The following is a 20823-nucleotide window of genomic DNA, read 5'->3' on the forward strand; positions in this document are numbered from 1 at the left end:
GCACGACCAGGACCAACGCACCCCTGTCCGGCCACTCCCCAGCATGGCTCTGCCTACCCACCGCCGGCGCGGCGTGGCCTCCTCCGGCCACTCCTCGGCGTGGGGCTTTGCCTTGGCGCAGCCTCGTCATGGCTAAGTTCGTCAGTGGTGACAAGGAGGGGGATGGCATGTGGGTCCCACATACCATTCTCTATAAGTTGCTGGAGCGGGTAGCTACCTAAATAGAGAAGTAGGGGTGTGTTTTAGGTAGTATTACTAGAGATGCTCTTAGAACCGATCTTGAACTCCCCTTCTTTTGATTTTCTCTTTATCTCTTTTGCTCTCCCATCCAACGCTGTAAGGTTTATCCATACAGAATGCATGTGATTAGCTGTGAAAGTTCGATTCAGGCCATGTTTGGATGCATGTGTATTCACTTCAATCCACATGTGTTGGAGTGTATTAGAATAAAACTTAGTTTAATTCCACTTCAATCCAGTTCAACACACGTTGATTGATATGAATACATGCGCTTCCAAACAAGCCTTTTTAGAATTCAGATCGTCGAACAATACCACTCTGATCTAGCCTGCATTATTGTGCATCGTTTTCTAGCTCACAATCGACCAGTTTCTCCCTTGCGCCTTAACTGTGGATGGACAACATTTTCTTCTGAAGTACAGCAACATCAGTATATATAACTTGCGTGTAGTTGTGTACTAGGTTTCATACTAGGTTTAGTTTGGAGATGCCTCAGTAACCTGTCAACGTATATATACACATATCTATCTATACTATAAAGGTGCGAAGCAATCTAAATAAATTCTCACCTAGAGATTTTCTACCACTTGATTCTTGTCCCTTGGATCAACTTTAAACTCAGATCCAACGCATCTAAATCTCTCTCCTGATCTGACAAGCGGACCTGGTCGAAAACTCGGTCGGAAACTCTTTACACAACTTTGTGTCTCTTCTGCCCTTTTTTTATTTTTAACACATTTTTTAAACTATTTTTAAAACTGACACTGTTTAATTTATTTTCAAAACTAACGCTTTTGGACGCGTCTGTTTGCTGGGCGTGGCTAATTCACTCTGCCGCGCCATGCATGGAGGCGCGTTAGGGGGCAGTCAATGGCTGTGGCGACCGCTGACGTGGCAGGTCTGACGCGCCACCTATCATGGCGTGGTGGACCTGCCGCGCCACGCATCACGGCGCGGGATTGCCGCGCCACGTATCATGGCACGGCCGCCCCTTGTACCCGGCCTCGCTTCCTCTCTCTCTCTCTGTCTCACTCGGCCACCACCACGCTGTGCCCCACCCAGCGCGCCCCGCCGCGCTGCCACCACGCCCAGTGTGCCCATGCCCGACGTGCCATGTCGCGCCGCCACCACGCCGCGCCACGGCGCGCCCCACCGTGCCCACTGCGGCCACGCTCACCCGGTGAGCTCGTGGCCGTCACGCCCGCCATGCCCCGACCAGCGCGCCCACGCCCAACGCGCCCCGCACGGCGCTCTCGCCCGCTGTGACCCCGGGTGTCACGCGCCCCGCCATGCCTGCCGCCGTGTGCCAGTCCTCCCTGACTCCATCTCCATCTCCCCGTGTCTCATTGCCTCCCTTACTACCGCCACCACCCCTCCATCTCCCCACTGCTACGCGCCGCCTGTCCCCATTGTCGTCCTCCAGAAGGGGGGATTGCCGCTGGCCGACCGACCATTATCGCCGCCCTGTAGAAGTAGGCCACTGCCGGCCGGTCATTGCCGTCGGCGGTCATCTCCTTTCCATTGGTGGATTGTGGTGACCCATAATCTTTGTCGAGGTAATGCTCTTCTGCATCTCTGTCAATTTTTTTTGTTAGGGTTATGATTCAAATTTAGTTTGACTGGATAGAGATTTATACAATTAGTTAGCTAAGATATTTAGTGAAGTTAGTAAATATAAGTTATGTATAGTTTTGCAGTTAGCTAGATATGTATAGTTAGTAAAGTTACTTAGTATAGTAAGTATAGGTATTAATATTAGTGTGTTTAGTGTAGTTAGTTAGTATAGTTAGTTAGAATTGTTGGTATAGGTATTAATATTTGATTAGTTAGTATAGTTAGTTAGTATAGGTGTAGTCAGTTAGTTAGTACGCACGACGATTTTGATGTCCTGATGAAGTTTCTGAAATGCTTTTGTAGATGGATTGTTGTGTTAGAGTTTTTTATGGAGGAAACGTTAGGAGAGAAGATGGTATGTTTGAGGATATGGAAGAAGAATTGGAATGGTTTGATGAACCTCCTAGCTTCAATAATCTTTGTGTCTGTTTGAATGCAAAGTTTGGCGGTGATTTCACACTTTAGGGGAGGTTTGATACTGGAAGACTAGGGCACATTATGTCCTGATGCCCTTGCGTGATCTTGCTCACTAGTCCCGCTACAATAGGGTGCTCCAAAGTTCCAATGTGCCCATGGCTGAGGTGGTGGTGGAGAATGGGTACAAGATGCAGGGTGTCCTGGACGGACCGTCCATTGATGGTGTTAGAGGCAATGAGCAAGAATTGGGGTCGAAGGGGAAGCAATGCAGGAGCAGTTTCATTTAAGTCAAGTAGGCTATATAAGCAATGAGTTCAATGTGAACGAGTTTGAACAGGAAGAGGAGGAGGAGGAGGACAGGATTGGTGATGTAGTTAGTAGTGATTCGGACGATTCAGATGATGACTAGGGAGGAAGACATTCTATGCCAGTACCTATTCATGGTATGCCATTACTAGTACCAATAGAGGTTTTGCATGTTATCCAGGCTTAGGGTAGACTAGTCACAGATTTGCCAGCAGATGATACCCCCTATGATTCATGGGGCAGGATTAGTGAAGCGCAGCAGTATGTTCCACCACTACCTTACACAATGACTGAGCTTGAGCAACTAAGGTCGATGAACGTACCTTTTAGGGGCGTTCCAAACTATAGGGATGTCAGCACGACAGATATGGCAATTTGTGACACTGGTCTCTAGATGTGTAGGAAATCATTGTATGACCATGAGAAAAAAATTCTTAGGAAGGAGATGATATTCAATACAATGTCAAAGATGAAGCTCTTCCACAAAAGACTATGCTGTGTATCACCATAGGCCGTACAACGTCACTCATTCGGACCAGGAGTTGAGATACCACATGAAATGCAAAAATAGTTGTATGTGGAGGTTAAATGCAAGAAAGAGACAGAGTGATGGCAAGTGGAGGATAAGTAAAGTGGTCGAATCCCACTCTTTCCTAACAAATAAGGGGAAGGAAAATCATCATCAGCTCACTGCACATTACCTTGCCCTTCGTATATTAGGGCTCGTTGTTGACAATAACAACATTTTGGTGTCTTCTTTACAATAGTCCATATCTGGATTTGTTAAGTATGATGTGAAGTACGGAAAGGCATGGCGTGCTAAGCAAATTACCCTGGCGATTCGTTGGGGTAGTTGGGAGGAAGCGTACAATAGGGTGCCCTACATCTTATGTGCAATGCATTACTATAACCCTGGCTTGAAATGGTTTGTGGACACCAGAGGGATGTATTTTTGGGACCCATTGAGGCATGTCGTCTATTGTGTGTTCTGGTCATTCACACAAATGGAACATGCATTCCAGTTTTGTCGGCCAGTCATACTTGTTGATGACACTTTCCTAATAGGAAAGTACAGAGGCACCTTGATGATGGCTGCTACTATTGATCCTGAGGACCAGATAGTACCCATGGCTTTTTCTTTGGCAGAGGGAGAGAACAATGAATCATGGTCATGGTTCATGTGGCTTATACGTGTATAAGTGTTTGGCCCATCTCGCACTATATGTTTGATCTCGGACCGTCACCTAGGGCTTCTTAATGCTGTAGCTAAGCATATAGATGGGTTCCCGCCTCTAGTGCACAGATGGTGCATGAGACACTTTGCCGTTAATTTCTGGCGGCATCAGAGGAAGAAGGAGGTATGTGATAAGATAAAGGCTCTATGTTGTGTATGTACAGAGCACCAGTTCAAGGAGACAAAGAGAGAACTAGACAAGATGCTAAATGAAGCGCGAAATGCCTGGTTAGAGGCACAGATGGAACAGAAGGCTTAGTGGGCGTTAGCATATGATGAGGGGGATTTTAGGTATGGTATCATGACCACTAACTCCTCGGAGTCTTTCAACCATGTATTCACCAGAGTTCGATCATTGCCTGTGTCTAGAATTATTGAGTTCTCCTTTAATAAGTGCAACAAATATTTTGCCAAGAGATGGGAACTTGCATAGAGGAATATAGCTGAGCAGGGGCATTTTGGAAAGGCCAGAGCAGAACATTTGGAAGAGGCCGAGGAATTGGCCAAGCAGCACACCGCCGAGCCGTATGGACCCCGCCGCCATATTTTTAGTGTACAGGGCAAGGGTGGCACAAGCTTGGGTGGCGAATGTTATGGTGGACGAAACTACTGAGTTAATCTTAAAAAGGTAGAGTGCAGTTGCAACATCCCTCAGATCATGCATGCCCCTTGCTCTCATATGATCACGACCTATAGGGTTTGCGAGTATAACTATGAGGATCTGCCATATATGTCACCCTTATATCTCAATTCGAACACCGTTAGTATTTAGGAGAGGAGCTTCGAGCCATACCTTGACTCGACACAGTGGCCACCTTATCATAGTTATGACTACGTGCCGCATCAAGATCTAATGAAGGTAGGTAAGGGTAGGAGGAAGAAGAAATAACTCAAGAGGGACATGGACGCCATGAGAGGGTACGACGAAGACATGTACGGAGGGGGAGACTTCAACAAGATCCATGGCAGGAATCTTTGCTCCGTTTGCAAAGAACCTAATCACAAGGCTAGCAGGCAAAGAAGACAAGGGCAGCAGATGCATATATCATACATTTTATTATATTAATGTTAATTATTTGCTATGCTATTTAAAACCACTATGTTAGTACATTGGAACCTTGGAGCTATGTTTATTATGATATATGTTTATTCTCTAATTTTGCATAATAGTTTATTCCTTTTACATTTACTTTGTTTTATGCACTAATGTTCCATCATATTATAGTACTCTTAATATTTGTTCTAACATATCCATTTGAAATTTGAACCAGGATGGGGGATCATCATCCGTAGTACACCATTCTTGAGGTGCACTACGACAAGGACCACCGAGCCAAGCGCCTGTCGAAGTAATGTCGAACTTATGTATTGATGAACTTGTGTCGTAGTTATGACTTGTTGAACTTATGTCGAACAGTGGTATTGTCGAACTTGCGATAAACTTAGGACGTGTACAAGTTAGTATTGCTGAACTTGTGTATTGATTGTCTCGTGCACTTAACCTTTCTGTTGACCTATTTGTTAAACCAACACGACGATATAACAGAAGCGCCTTGTTCCTTTTGCTGCCGCTTTGACCGCCGCGCCATGGCGGGGGGCACGTCAGCCTTGCCGCGCCATGGACGATGGCATGGCAAACCCATGTTGGGCGTTGGCCAGACTCCTTTCTGAGCGTATCAGCAGCAACAAGATTTTGATGCATATAATTTAGGGGTTTCGAAAGATCACAATGGTGAGAACAACTTTTTATTTATCTTTTTTTAAAACAACAGAGCATAGACATGACACAAAGGTCATTACTGATTGGTACAGTCTTCTAGATAATGTTTGGACAAGATGGGCACCAAACTAAGACCCAAAATTAATACCCGAATGTGTGACAATGACAAAAGCAAAAAGTATTATTTACCGAGAGCGTAACAAATACATGCAAATTGCAGCTTTGTAATACTATTTTGTATGGCGAAAGTTTTATGAGATAACACAATGTCCGTTACAAAAATTAAACAATGTTTGTTACATGGGTACAATACATAAATAGTTCAAATGAAACACAATGCAACACCGAGAAAGTTCTACTACAATACAAATACTAAATCTAAAACATTGAACTAGCACACCTATACCAATCCTCAGTCTGAAACATACTAAGTAAGCAACTCGTCATCCGAGTACCAATCCTCTACCACAACCTCGTTGTTGTGGCTAGGCTCACCTGCATTGCCCTGATCTGCCTATCGCCTGTAGTAAGCTATCTCCGCTTCACCTGCGGCCTCTGTGGCCTGAGTCAAGAACATGTTCTCCTCCTTCTGGCTCATGTGGCTAGGCTCACCTACATTGCCTTGATCTGTTTGTCGCCTGTAGTAAGCGGTCTCCGCTTCATCTGCGGCCTGAGTGAAGAACGCGTCGTCATCCTCCTCCACCTGCAAGACCACCTCTGCTAGAGCGATGAGCTTGCTCAGTCTACTAGTGTCGTCCTCAGCCTCCTCTGCCTACAAGTCTGCCTCAGCAAGAGCGATGAGATCGCTCAACCTGGCAGTGTTGTCCTCATCCTCGTCCCCCTCACCAGACAACACAATCGGAGATTGAACGGTACGACCAGCTCGCGTTCTGTGCTCATGTAACTTCTTTTCCTCAAATCTTGCACGGGCCACCTCTGTGGCATGGTCCTCGCTACATCCAATCCCTTCATATGTAAAATGCAACAAGTTAGCAACGTGATTATATTACATTTAAAAGCAGACAATGAAAATAACAAGGCTTCCAATGACTCACTGGCACACAATACAACAACATGGTCGTTCAAGATCTGCATCTGTACTCTTTCCTTCTCCCTTGCCTCCTTCATTGCCCTCTCCTCCTCTAACTCCCTCTGTCTCTCCAATCCTTATTTGTCAAGCCCAACATCGACTGGGTTACGAATACCGCGCTGTCTAGCAAACTCACGCATCTTGTTTTGTGATGTTTAACGAATAGGTTGACATAGTCAGGTCTATATCCCCTCTTCTGTGTAATTACTTGCCTCCTCTTCAGTTCATCCATGAACTTAGCTTGACCATCATAACATTCCCACCTGCATTTCCTAGTGCTCTTTTCAAACGAAAAAATATGTCATATATGTCTTAGCAAAAGAAACAAAATACGATTTCATGTTTACCAAAAAATAACTAACCTCATTATAGTCAACCATATGGCCACAATAATGACCTATTTCAAGCTCCAAAGGGACTAGACCGTAGTTGGATTTAACACCACATTTACACTTGACTGGAGGTGGTTTATAAATCAACCTTTCTTTCTTCTTTTCCTTTGCCTTTGGTGGCTCCGACCATTGATTCTTAGGACCGTAGAGCCACTCATTGAAACAACACTTCGTAAATCCATAACGCTACAAGATAATACATTAGTACACGCACACATAGAGATAAATATTTAAACATATACACTTTTTACTTACTTCGTGTTTGTTCAGACACACAAACTCCAACGTATTCTTAGGGTTTATCATAGATTGATCTCTGCATTCGCACAGAGGAGGTTTCTCGAGTCATCTAACTGTGGCTAGGTGCTTCTCCTTAGCCATCATTGGCGGAGGTTAGGGGGGGGTGGAACCCACCACTCAAACTGTTCACGTGGATGTCTCCCTCTACACCAATCGTCGAAAAGAAGGTACCTAGGGTCAAACTTGTCTGCATCGTCGATCCACTGAAAGAAAAAGCACCTCTCATGGGCCTACACAACAAGATTCCAACAAAATATTAGTAGCCTACTTACACAAATGAAGAAAAAAATATAGGGAAAACAATTACTTACATTAAAACGACTGCATGTGTAGAAGCAACGCGGCGCTGTATCTGGATGTCTCGATTGAAACACATCGGCCGGGAAACCACAGTCACAGTTAGGGACAGCGAGGTCAGGAGGGACGGGGGTATCTTTGCTAGACGCGTCGGGGTATAATTCTCGAGGACGACTCCATTTTCGCCAAAACTCCTCCCGATACATTTCTTGCATCTAACAAAACGGTTGTAATTTAACAAACAAAAATCAAAATATCACAAATTAATGTCAATGAGAACCATTTGCATTACAACAAATAAAATATAACCTACACTTTGGTGTAAACTCTATCTTAGATGCAAACATGAAAACTATATAAAAACTATACTTTGATCAATAAAAAATAAAATTTGGTACATCAACAGTGTGTCCATATATTTATTCACGTATAAAAGTTGAGATGCAAACTCAAAGAAGCAAGATTCATATAAAAATTGACCTTAGAATACATGGTAATCATAATTCTAACTAACCAATTAACCTTAACATTGGCAATCCTAATCCTAATCCTTCAATCCAACGTTCTAACGAACTCATATTTTCCTTCATACCCTAACTACTTATTCAAATCCTTCGATCCACCGTGGAGGCCGAGGAGGAGCTTCATTACCTTAACAAAGCCGAGGAGGAGCTTCGAGGAATGTAGGGAAAGGGCCGGCAAAGGAGGAAAATTCGGTGGCCGGCCGGGGGGAGCATGGTTCCTGATTATTTTTTATCTAATCTCTGACCTCTTGAGTCTTGAGTTTTGATATAATATTAATGTCTTAGGTATCGTGACATTAGCTTGAGGTGTGACATGGGTACTTCCAGACTCCAGAGAGGTGCCATGGTCTGTGTTTTGTCCTGGCACTGTCATTTCTACATAGGATTAAACAAATGTGTCCTAGCCTTGATCACTTTAGCCATTAGAATTTAAAATTTTTGTTCACAACCGGGGTGTGTTATTCAGCTCCAACTCCAATAATCAAATGATACTATAAATTATCTTTTCTTTATGACCATTAAAAGAATGGAACTCAATTTTTATTAGTGAGCTTATTTTGCAAAACTATACTGTCAATTTCTATGAACAGGATAAAAAAAATTATGTTACTTCTCATCAGGTCGGAAAATATCTGAACTAGCGTGTTGCTTTCTGGGAGAGTCAATTTCGCTGGATCCTTTTGTTATTCTTGCTTTTTTAATAAAGCCACTAGATCTCAAAGGTACTGTTTTCTCTTTTGTACGTTTCTTAATTCATATAAGCAAACAATACCAGTATACACTACTTAAAATTATATCTTGTAATATATCATCCTGTCGTACATGATTTTCTTCACCTTTTGTGCCATTCATAAGACTGGTGTTTTAGAGTCCCCTCCTAATCCTTAGTTTTTAGAAAAATTAGAAAAAAAAAATTTCTCCAACAACTCTTAATACTTCTTTCTAAAATTTACGCAGTAAATCTTCCCTCATTTCGCGTAACTTTACGCGGACGCGACCTCGCGTGGATACGGCTTCCCGCTCCACGGTGAGCCTCCCACTCCGGCGAAGCTCCCCGCCGTCCGCCAGCAGCAGGACCACGCGCCCGGCCCACGCCTCGCCGTAGACGAGGTCCACCGCGCACATCTGCGTCATGAACGTGGCCGCAGCCACGCCGGCGGCCCGCGACACGCAGCGCGCCCACGGCAGGTGCGAGTCGTACACCAGCACCCGGACGGGCCGCCCCGCGCGGGCCTCGGCGTCCAGGAGCGCCGCCAGCGTGTCCGACCCCGCGGCCTCCATCCGCCGCACGTACTTCGCGACGTCCAGGCATGACGAGATCCCGCCGGCGTCGAAGCCGTCCGAGATGGCGGCCACGGGGAACGGGCACGACCTGGAGGTGGAGGTGGTGGACGTGGCGGGACACCACCAGGGTCGGGCGCAGGCCGTGGAAGGCCAGCCGCCGGCCGAGCTGGAGCATCGGGTTCGTGTGGCCCTGCATCCCAGGGAACGGTAGGAGCAGGACGTGCGCGCCGCAGCCGTCGCCGTCGCCGCCTTGGACGAACGTGGTGGCTGCGCCGTCGTCCATGGCTCCGTATTCGTGGCGTTGCAACGGCTACATGGCTTGTCACTCGCTGATCTGACTGCATTAGTAATGGTCCAGTGGAGTAGCGCGCAAGCTTCTTGGATTGGGAACGGAGGGAGAGCTAGAAGACGTGCATCAGCTCAGCTCTACGGCGAGCCTCCCACTCCGGCGAGCCTCCTCATTTTTCTTAGATGTTATTTATTGGAAACTGTTGGAGATGCTCTTCTTTTTTTCTCCCAATACCATTTTAGAAGTTTGGAAACTACGTGTTTTTAGGAGGAAAAAATAAGAAACTCTTGGAGATGCCCTTACTAAGGATGTTGTCTTTTTATTTCTCTTGTATTTAAAATTCAAAATGGTAACTGTATTTCTAGGGAAGAAATAGCAACCAAGTTACAGATATGCTTCCTTGGTGACCTTTTTAATACGCATACACGCCATACAACCTGTTTGCTAATGCACTACTAATCCATCAATCCACGAATTTGATTAGGGCACAATTATCTTTTCCTATTATTAATATCGTAGTGTTCTTGGTATGGTACCCAATTGAGGTGGGAGTGCAGTTTATGGTTAGAAAAATTTAGGCATCCAATGTTCTGAAACAAGTTGGCCCCATGTGTTTGTTATAGGAAGAAATTGTTTGCAGCCTTGTTGGTAAATCTTAGCTGGTTAACAACCTGGTTGACAACCTTATTTAGTTACACGAGGGTTCAAAGTGATCATTTTTGCTCTTAAATAGATGATATAGTGAGTTCCTGCCTCCTAGCCGAGCAGCTTAGTTCCTTCTCCTCCCTCTACCTTATTTTTTTATTGATGATTGATGTTAGAAATGGTTTAGGTAAGGGAAAGAAGTAAATAATTGGTAGAGTATCATGATAGCCTCTGGTGCCAGTTTAGCGCTGATTGAAAAGGATTTGGTGCTGTCCAACTAAATAGAACGCACAGATTTGGAAAGAACTTCATATCATTATTAGAGCTATTGTGCTTTTTGTTAGCTGAGTAATTATGTTTATTAGTATCTGCTCATCTTCATCTCACTTTCAGCAATTCCTCCTTCCAAATATTTGGATTTTTCAAAATTTTCAGGGGCTATTCCTCTCTAGAAATACCATGAAGCTGATTTGAACTGGAAAGAAGGTGATGATTGCATCAACTATGATCTCCATACAGTTAAGGTCCAACCAATCACTTTTACTTCAGAAACTAAGTATGAAAACAACCAATACTCACATAATTGTTTGTTGATTTTTCTGTTAACTAGGGTGAATATGCCTTGCGTTTGGAGAATTATTGAGGAGCTTATGGACCTCTCTAATACAAACCAGTTGCCCCTTATCATTTAACGGGAAAACTTGCCAGTTCTCCTCAGTTCCCTGGCTTTAATCAACATGATTCATAGGAGCTTGCTTTTTTGTTGGATGGTCTCCACAAAGATCTTTCAAATGTGAAGCAATGGAGGCGGGCAGCATTGAATAAAACACAATAATCTTTACTCTTTAGATACATTGATAGTGTTATACAAGTTGTCAGTGGTTGATATATACCTCTGCCATGGAATCAACCAGTTAAAAATATCGTCCTATTAATCCATCACTGTCTACGTGCTTTCATACAAAATTTGGGAACTAGAATGTAGAATCAGTCAATACAAACAGTAGAATTTTAGATGATGTGCTTTCAAACCTACCATGTTCTTGTTCTCAGGGTATGTATGTTTGATTACAATTATGTATTCATATAATATGTGTTAAGAGCATTACGGCTTGATGTTTGTTTTTGCATGCATATTGTATTGCAAGCAGAAAAATCTTTATTCTTATATTGTATATGAAATAATAGACACGTGCGTGTTGCAGGTGCATATCTACTAGTATATACTAACTTATTAGTTATTAGACTGGATAATCTGGTGGGCCATCCAACGAAAACTGCCTCGATCTGTATGTGGCTACGGTTGATGACAGCAGCGTGATACATAAACCTTATTGGACAAATGGGTTCCTTTACATCGATGTTAAGGAGGTGGATTAAATCTTTATTCATATGCTCAACCAACACATCAAAGCTATTACTAACAGTAGCACTAATTGTACCATCTATCATACTAGCAATTTCGAATTTAGGCGGATAGTATTTACTCACATTGTCTTTAATTTTACCACAAGATAAAGTGGGTTGAAGGACACATCATTGATCTTGGTGACTTTGCCTTGCCTGTTCATAGAGAAGTGGGAGAGGAATTGTTGTCCCGCCTCGAGCTTGAGTTGCTCGACACACCTCTTCTGATCCTCTTCAATCTGGGCCAAATGATATGGCCTGATGATGTTGTCGATGTCGATCTCAGCAGGCTTGGATATGCTGCCAAATATGATGGTCGGCTATTGTAGATTGATCCTGATCTTATCCTAGCGGAGTTGCCAAAAAGTTTGTTGATGTGATCGGTCGCACAACCAAAGCGATAGAATGTCCGGATCACACAAGGATGTCTCAGACCGCTCAAGGATCAAAATCACAGTGAGACAGGGAAAATCACCCTCAGTAGGTTAGCCTCGGCGAGAAACCAAGAAACGCCTCCTAGGAAGAAGCCCATCGGGGAGACGCAACAAGGGTTGCTCTAGGTTAGGAAAGGCACCTAGAATGCCCACAAACTCCATTGAGAAGCTTGCAGAGATATTGGGGTTGGAAGAGATTAGTAAAAAAAGAGGATAAGGTAAAAAGATTAAAAAAATATATGTTTTTTATCGATTGGATACCTCAAGCAGATGTAAACCTCTCATATAGAGAGAGGGGTGGTCTTATCCCATAGGGGTCGAGATCCTTTGCAAATCCACATGAAGACGACTTCAACGGTCTGGACAGCAAAAGCATCCTATGTCGGTTTCCGTAGGAACTCAGGGTGAAACTTTCCAAATTCAAATTTTCTTCATCAAGACGCCAATTGGACATTGATATATGTATTTTGATCACCGAGAGGAACCAATGATGAAGTTGAATTTTACATTTTGAGAAATTTCCGAGGTTTGTACGGGAGGGACCTACCTAAAAGGAATTTTTCTTGTTCGATCATCAAATTTAGCTTTCTATATGTGATTTTCGATCATCTCAGCGAGAGGAATAATTCAATGGTGAAGTGCAATTTACATTTTGGAAAGTACTAAAACTTTCCTAGGCCGGTTTTTTTTTCTAAATTCGTCCAATTTGACCAATTTTTTTTGAAAAGGTCACCGGGGGATGAACTATCCCCACCTAGATTTTCATTCCACAGATGTCGGACAAGCCGGGAGGTGCAAGGGCGTGGTGCCAATCTAGAAACAATAAGTCCAGAGAAGTACAAAGTACAAAGGGGGAAGGGAGAGATTACAACAGCAACAACAAAAGCACCAACAAGAACAACACTTAACAGAAACAACAAGAAGAAACAACACGAGGACTCAAGGATAAGCCTAGACTCAAACTGAAGGATGCCAACCGATCATCGATTTTGCGCCACCGCCGAACAACATACTCAGTCGGTTACACCGTGACCATTGTGCCCTGCACCACTCCTCGTAGCTACACCACTCCGCTACCGGCCTCCATCTGAGGACCAACAGTGGAATGGGGGCTAAGAGTGGTGCCGGACACACAAGCCCAAGATCACCGGACACGGCGACCTCCCTTGAAGTTGATGGTGACACTCGTCGGGTTCATAAACCCGGGGTCCCTCGGGGATCGGCTTCCACGCCCGGGCTCGGCCCAGGAAAACAACACGTAGTTCATGGGTTGGCCCAAGAGTCTAAAAACAACGGGCCAGAAGGGCAGTCCAGTCGCCGACCGGAAGGTCTACCCAAGAGAACAAGTGCCCGTCTGTCAACTTCTTTGGCCCACCTCTTCGACCAGAGCACTCGCTTCGGGCACCAGCCGTCTCCAAGCGGTCTCTCCAATCGGAAGGCCTGGCCCAAAAACGCTGCTTCCTACTCTGACCCCGTGACTCCGACCCCACGACTGGGGCTTGTGGGAACCCTGCTCACTGCTCTTCTCCAATCGGCACACTCAGAGCCGACTGGAGCCATCCGACCGGGGCCACCCTGTTCAGAAGGAACCAGAAGATGTGCGGAGAAAGGCGGGGCATGGCTCACAAGTCAAAACCACTATACCAGGGACCATACCCTGCATGAAACAGTGCTCTGCAGCCACCCTGACACAAAGTATTGTAGGGGCCGCTAAAACTCCCATACGATAAGCCCCCCGCGTGTCTCTGGACATCGATCACAGTATGGGCTCCAGGATTTGCCATACCGTGTGAACATAGCGTGGCTCCTCACATGCCATTAGGCATCAAAAAGTATTTGCAGGTACCGGCGTCCATCCTTCCTGAAGAAGATAGCTCGACCTCCCATGCACATCTGACATTCTACAACAACATCAACAGTGTTGGGGGCATCTACCATTATCCAATCTTCATCAGCATAGGCAACAAGGCTTAGAAACATCCGTACCCTCTCCCTCTCACCTGTAAAGCCATCCTCTTCATCTATAAAAGGGGATGCACTCCCTCCAAATGAGAGAGGTTGATTTCTTCAAGTTTAGACCCACCAGATCGACAGCTCTCAATCCCTCAAGCTCGCGCTTGGACTTCTAGCTCATAGCGTAGTTCCGGTCGCCCTCGGCCCTTCCGGTCGGACCCAACCGGGCCTCTTGAACACCCCTCCTTTCTCCTTCTCGTTTGTAACCCCACTACAGACTTTGAGCACCTGAGCTCAAGAATGAAGTCACTGACCTACCCCGACTGGACATAGGGCACGTTGCCCGAACCAGTATAAATCTTGTGTCATTGAGTGCTAGGCCACCTCCGATCACAACATACATCAAAACTACAAATATTTACTAGTTGGTCATTTTCTGCACCGATAGTTGGCGTCATCTGTGGGGAAGGCGTTGTATGTTCAACACTTTTTGGTCATCGGATGGCCCACCTTTCCGCTAACCTCGCCGTGACGGGCTCGGGCGATACGATTCGCTTCGGCTTGTTGGAGTTTCCTGCGCTCTCGCCCGCCGAAGCGTGGGTTCCACCCGTCTTCGAGCCATCCTAGGCCTTCCCCTTCAGAAGCCTAGACTTCGTCGCCGACCGGCTCGGCGTACTCCACCTCCGCGAGGAGACTCGCGACCCGGCTCTCGTCAGAGGGACGTCCTCCACCGACTCCGGGACACATGACTTCAACGGCGCGGCATCTGTGCTTCATTCCGAGCAAACTCTCTGCTCAAACCCCACTGTAAGTAATATGCGTACTACTACTCGCTCTTTATTTACTATCTCTCACCAATCACCCGAAAGGAATGTACTGCCCACGCCACAAATGTCGTACGATCAGTTCCCCTATGGCCCCGCATCCTCCGTGGACGCATACGCTCGGGGGCTCCGAAGGATGCTGGCGCCATCCCCCTCACGTTCGAGTTCATGGAAATGGTAGGCTGCAATCCTGCCACTTCCTACGAACTCCCGGATGGTGATGGCGAGAGCGACGGTTCTAGCATCGGTGATGTGGCGCCCCACCACTGTCCGTCCTAGGAGTGCGCTATGGCGGACGCTCTGGGACAACCGCCGATGGTTGTGGAGTCTGAGTAAACTCACACCCCTCTGAACCCGCGTGTGGAGGCCCTCATGTCTATGCAAGCGCACGCCAAGGAATTACGACAACGGCGGCAGAGCCAGCCACCGCCTGCGCTGGCACAGTCGGCGTGGCACGTTGCGCCCCATGCGCATGGCCCGGCGGGTGGCGCCTGGGGTCACGCTCGTCAGGTCCAGCACAACATAATGAACAAGGGGAACGATGTCCCACAATTCGCCCAGGCCGGCCAGAATATCGCTGCCACAGCAATGCTTCTCAACGGCGTTCCCGAGCCCATCGACCTTCAGGAGCGGGCAGTCTACCGGAACCTCTAGGTTCTAGTAGAGGCCGCCACCGTCCAACAGGTGGAAAGCTCCGCATTACGACTCTGACCCACGCCCTCTCTCCCCATCGGGGGACGGGCACGAACTGGCTAGATCGATCCGTTTGCTCGCCGCCACAGCCATCAGGCTTGACTCGGGGTGCGGTAGCCACGCCACGGTCTGACCAGGCGCCTGCTCCACACTGACCGCACCAGGATGCTCGTAGCATCATCAGCAACCGGTGTTGGGCCCAGCATAGCAACGACATCCGCCATACTGCAGCAGGTGACACAGATCCCGGCCGGACCATCGAGGGAAGCGGTGAAATGCACCCCAGGCGCGGTCGCCGGCCAGACGACCGGAGCCCCAGCCCTGAGGGCCCGGGGCCACAGGCCTTCAGCCGATGCATCCAGAGAGCACCATTCCCACAGCGTTTTTGGCCTCCCACCAACATCACCAAATACACCGGGGAGACAAACCCAGGCATTTGGCTTGAAGACTTCTGGCTCGCCTGTTGAGCCGGAGGAGTGGATGATGACTATTTCATCATGCAATATCTTCCCATTTGTGTGGGGGACATGTTCAGGCATGGCTCAAATTCCTTCCACACGACAGCATCCGCGATTAGGCAGACCTCAAGAGAGTCTTTGTCAGGAATTTCCAGGGGGCGTACATCCACCCAGGAAACTCCTGGGACCTCAAGAGTAGCCAGCAGGGGCCTAGCGAGTCCCTCCGAGATTACATCCGTAGGTTTTCCCAACGATGTAACTCCCTCCCTGATGTTGTCGATGTAGATGTCATCAACGCTTTCCTCTTCGGGACAAACTACGAGTCCCTGATCCACAAGCTTAGCTGCCTAAAACCCTATACCACCCGCGATCTGCTCGACGTCACCACCAACCACGCCTCTAGCGAGAAGGCGGTCGGAGCGGTCTTCAGCGGAGGCCGAGACAAAGGCAAGCCCAAGCGCGCGGATCTAGACGAAGGCCCCTCCACTCAGAGGGGCAAGAAGAATAGGAAGGATCGGCGCTGGTCGGACGACACCGCGTTGGTCGCCATGGCTGATCGCACACCCAGGTAGCCCCAATAGGGACTACCTGACCACTTCAACAAACTCATGGATGGTCTATGCCCCAATCATGCCTACCCCGTCAAACACCTCTACAAGGAATGCGAGCTCCTCAAACGTTTCCTCCGATAGGCCGGTGTGCCAAAGGAGGGAGACGGCAAGGAGCCGACTACTAAGAGGGGTGGCATGACAGGCAAGGACGAGGATGGTTTCCCTAAACCTGAGGAGTGCATCATGATCTTCGATGGGTCCAATGCCATCTGGTCCAAACGCCAGCATAAGGTACGCTACAAGGAGGCGTGCGCCGCCAAAATGGTTGTCCCCTCCTTTCTCAGCTGGTTGGAATCCTCGATCATCTTTGATCAGAGGGACCATCCCTCCTACATCACGAGACTGGGACACTACCCGCTCGTCATTGACCCCATCATCCACAAGAAGTGTCTCACCAAGGTGCTAATGGATGGGGACAGCGGCCTCAACATCCTGTACGTCGACACCCTCGATGCCATGCGCATCCCCCCGATCAGAGCTTCGCCTAGCGAGCTCCCCCTTCCACGGGGTAATCCTGGGAGCGCAGGCATACCTGCTCGGACAGATTGATCTGCCCATCACATTTGGTAGCTAGGCCAACTTCCGCTCGAAGGTCCTCACCTTCGAAGTGGTAGACTTTCCGAGGTCCTACCATGCCATCTTGGGGCGGCCATGCTACGCAAGATTCATGGCGATCCCCAACTACACCTACCTCAAACCAAGGATGCCAAGACCAAATGGCATCATCACAGTGAGTAGCGCCTTCTCACACGCCTTCAAGTGCGACCGCGAGCACTACGAGCTCACCACCGCAGTCGTCAACTCATCCGAGCTCCTGTAGCTTGGGGAGTCGTCAACCCCAGCAATCCCAGACTGCAACAAACCAACCTCCTTGACGGCCTTCCTCCCACTTGAGGAAACCAAGGTGGTGGGTGTCAACCCCACTGACCTAGCCAAGACGGTGTGAATCGGGACCCCGCTCCCGGCCCAATAGGAATGCGAGCTCATTGACTTCCTGTGTGACAATCATGATGTCTTTGCATGGCAGACTTTTGACATGCTGGGGATACCACGGGAAGTCGCCGAGCACACACCATGCATTATCCTAGGCTCAAGGCCCGCCAAGCAACGCCTACGTCATTTCGATGAAGAGAGGCGTAGGGCCATAGGCGAAGAGATCGCCAAGCTCCTGGCAGCCAGATTCATCAGGGAGGTTTTCCACTCTGACTGGCTCGCCAATCCCGTCCTTATCAAAAAGAAGACCAGGAAGTGGAGAATGTGCGTCGATTACACCGGACTTAATAAAGCGTGTTCGAAGGATCACTTTCCTTTACCACGCATAGACCAGATAATTGACTCCACCTTGGGTTGCGAGATCCTCTCCTTTTTGGATGCATACTCAGGCTATCACCAGATCACGATGAAAGATTCCATTCAGCTCGCGACCTCATTTATCACCCCATATGGTTCGTATTGCTATGTGACCATGCCTTTCGGTCTAAAGAACGCTGGCGCCACCTACCAAAGGTGCATGTAGCAATGCTTCGCCGACCAAATCGACCCACCTAATCAGCCTGATCAGGCTGAACGGTCGAAACCAATAATCGCTGTCTATGTTGATGACATAGTGGTCAAAACGGCTCGAGCTTGCGACCTGATCGCAAACTTGGCCGCAACTTTCGTGAACCTCCGAAGGTTCAACATCAAGCTAAATCCCGAAAAGTGTGTTTTCGGGGTTCCAAGGGGAAAGCTGTTTGGATACATCGTATTCGAGCGCGACGTCTAAGCCAACCCCGAAAAGATCGCAGCCATCTCCAACATGGGCCCCATACGCAACGTAAAAGGCATACGAAGGCTCACCGAGTGCCTGGCCGCCCTTAGTCGCTTCATCTCCCGGCTCGGCGAACGGGGGCTACCACTTTATAAGCTCCTAAAAAAGATGGACACCTTCGTCTAGACTGAGGAAGCCTAGCAGACTCTCAAAAGCCTCAAAACATCCTTGACGTCAACCCCGATCCTCGTTGCTCTCAAACAAGGAGAACCCCTCCTCCTTTACGTCACGACAAGTAACCATGTGGTGAGTGCCGCCCTGGTCATTGAAAGGGAGGAACCGGGACACCAGCTCAAGGTATAGCAACTCATGTACTTCATCGAAGAAGTACTTACCGACCCCAAGGTCTGGTACCCCTAGGTGCAGAAACTCCTATACGTCGTGCTAATGGCCACTAGGAAGCTCCTACACTACTTCACCGACCACGAAGTCACAGTCGTCACTTCATACCCACTCAGAGATATCATCCGCAACCGTGACGCCGTAGGACAAATCTCTAAGTGGGCCCTTGAACTCATGGGCCATGACATCAGGTATACCCCCTGCACCGTAATTAAGTCTCAGGCTCTCGCAGATTTTGTCACTGAATGGACGGAGATTCAGCTACCAGCCCCGGACGTCTCCCACGAGTATTGGACAATGTACTTCGACGGGTCCGTAATGGTGCCCGGCTCAAGGGCTGGAGTGGTTCTGATCTCCCCAGATGGGAGTAGGCTCCGCTACGCCATCCACCTCCACTTTTCAGCTTCAAACAACGCCGTGGAATACGAGGCCCTTATCAATAGACTACGCATCGCCATTGAGCTTGGTCCTACGCGACTCTACGTCCGCGGTGACTCAGAACTAGTCGTTGATCAGGTCATGAAGGAGTCCTCCTACAAAAGTCCCCTCATGATAGCATACTACCAAGAGGTGTGTAAGCTCGAGGACAAATTCTAGGGAATCAAACTGCATCACGTCCCTCGAAGGGACAACGATGCCACCGATTTCCTCGCAAAACTGGCCGCTAGGCGGGATCCGTCCCCGAGCAGAGTCTTCATCAATGACGTCCACGAGCCATCCGCTCACATCCTGGAAGGTCCGACCCAAAGACACCCTGATGGCCAGCTAGCGCTCAGGGACTCTGATCCCAGTACGTCTATAACGACGTTACCCACAGACGTCGCCGTATTGGCACTCGATCAAACCGATTGGCGAGTACCACTACTTGCCTACCTCCTCGAGGAGGTTCTCCCACCTAAAAAACTGAAGCTCGACAAATTGCTCGACACGCCAAGACCTTCATCGTGCTTGGTAATGAACTCTACAAACAGAGTCCATCGGGAGTGCTCATGAAGTGCGTTCCCACCAGCCGGGGAAAACAGATCCTCCTCGAGGTCCATTCCGAGATCTGTGGGCATCATGTGGCCCCAAGGTCCCTGGTTAGAAAAACCTTTCACCATGGTTTTTACTGCCCCACCATGCTACAAGATGTAGAGGAGGTCGTCCGCAGGTGTGAAGGATGCCAGTTCTACGCTTGGCAAACCCATTTACCGGCGTAAGAGCTCCAAACCATCCCAATCACCTGGCCATTCGCAGTCTAGGGCCTCGACATGGTAGGACCCCTCAAGAAAGGCCCAAGCAGTTTTACTCACCTACTCATAGCAGTCGATAAGTTTACCAAATGGATAGAGGCCAAGCCCATCACCAATCTCCGCTTGGAAGAGGTGGTCAAATTTTTCCTCGACATCATCTATCGATTCGGCGTTCCTAACTGTATTATCACTGACCACGGGACTAACTTCACCAAGAAGAAGTTCCTAGACTTCAGCAATGGATATGACATCAGAATCGATTGGGCTTCGATCGAACATCCATGAACTAACGGTCAGGTCGAACACGCCAACGGCATGGTCCTCCAAGGACTCAAGTCGCGCATCTTCGACCGACTCAACAAACACGCCGGGTAGTGGGTTGCAGAGGTCCCAGCAATCCTCTAGAGCCTAAGAATGACCCCAAACCAATCCCTAGGATTCACACCTTTCTTCCTGGCCTACGGAGCGAAAGCCGTGTTGCCCTTCGACCTCGACCACGGCGCACCAAGAGTAAAAGCTTTCGACCGCGACCGAGCCATGATGGCTCAACAAGACGCAGTTGATCTGCTCGAAGAGGCCCACGAGACAACCATCATCTGCTCCGCTCGCTATCAACAAACCCACCATAGGTACCACGAAAGGAAGATCAGAGGAAGGATTCTTGAAGTCAGTGATCTCGTACCCCGAAGGACCCAATCGACGAAGGA

The 20823-nt window shown here is 48.0% G+C and overlaps 1 pseudogene; it reads right to left on the bottom strand.

The window, feature by feature from the left end:
- Positions 1–6045: 6045 nt before the first annotated feature.
- On the bottom strand, positions 6046–10099 carry LOC136468807 (UDP-glucosyltransferase UGT13248-like; annotated as a pseudogene).
- Positions 10100–20823: the final 10724 nt, after the last annotated feature.

This window comes from Miscanthus floridulus, chromosome 8, assembly GCF_019320115.1.
Source record: "Miscanthus floridulus cultivar M001 chromosome 8, ASM1932011v1, whole genome shotgun sequence".
NCBI lineage: Eukaryota > Viridiplantae > Streptophyta > Magnoliopsida > Poales > Poaceae > Miscanthus > Miscanthus floridulus.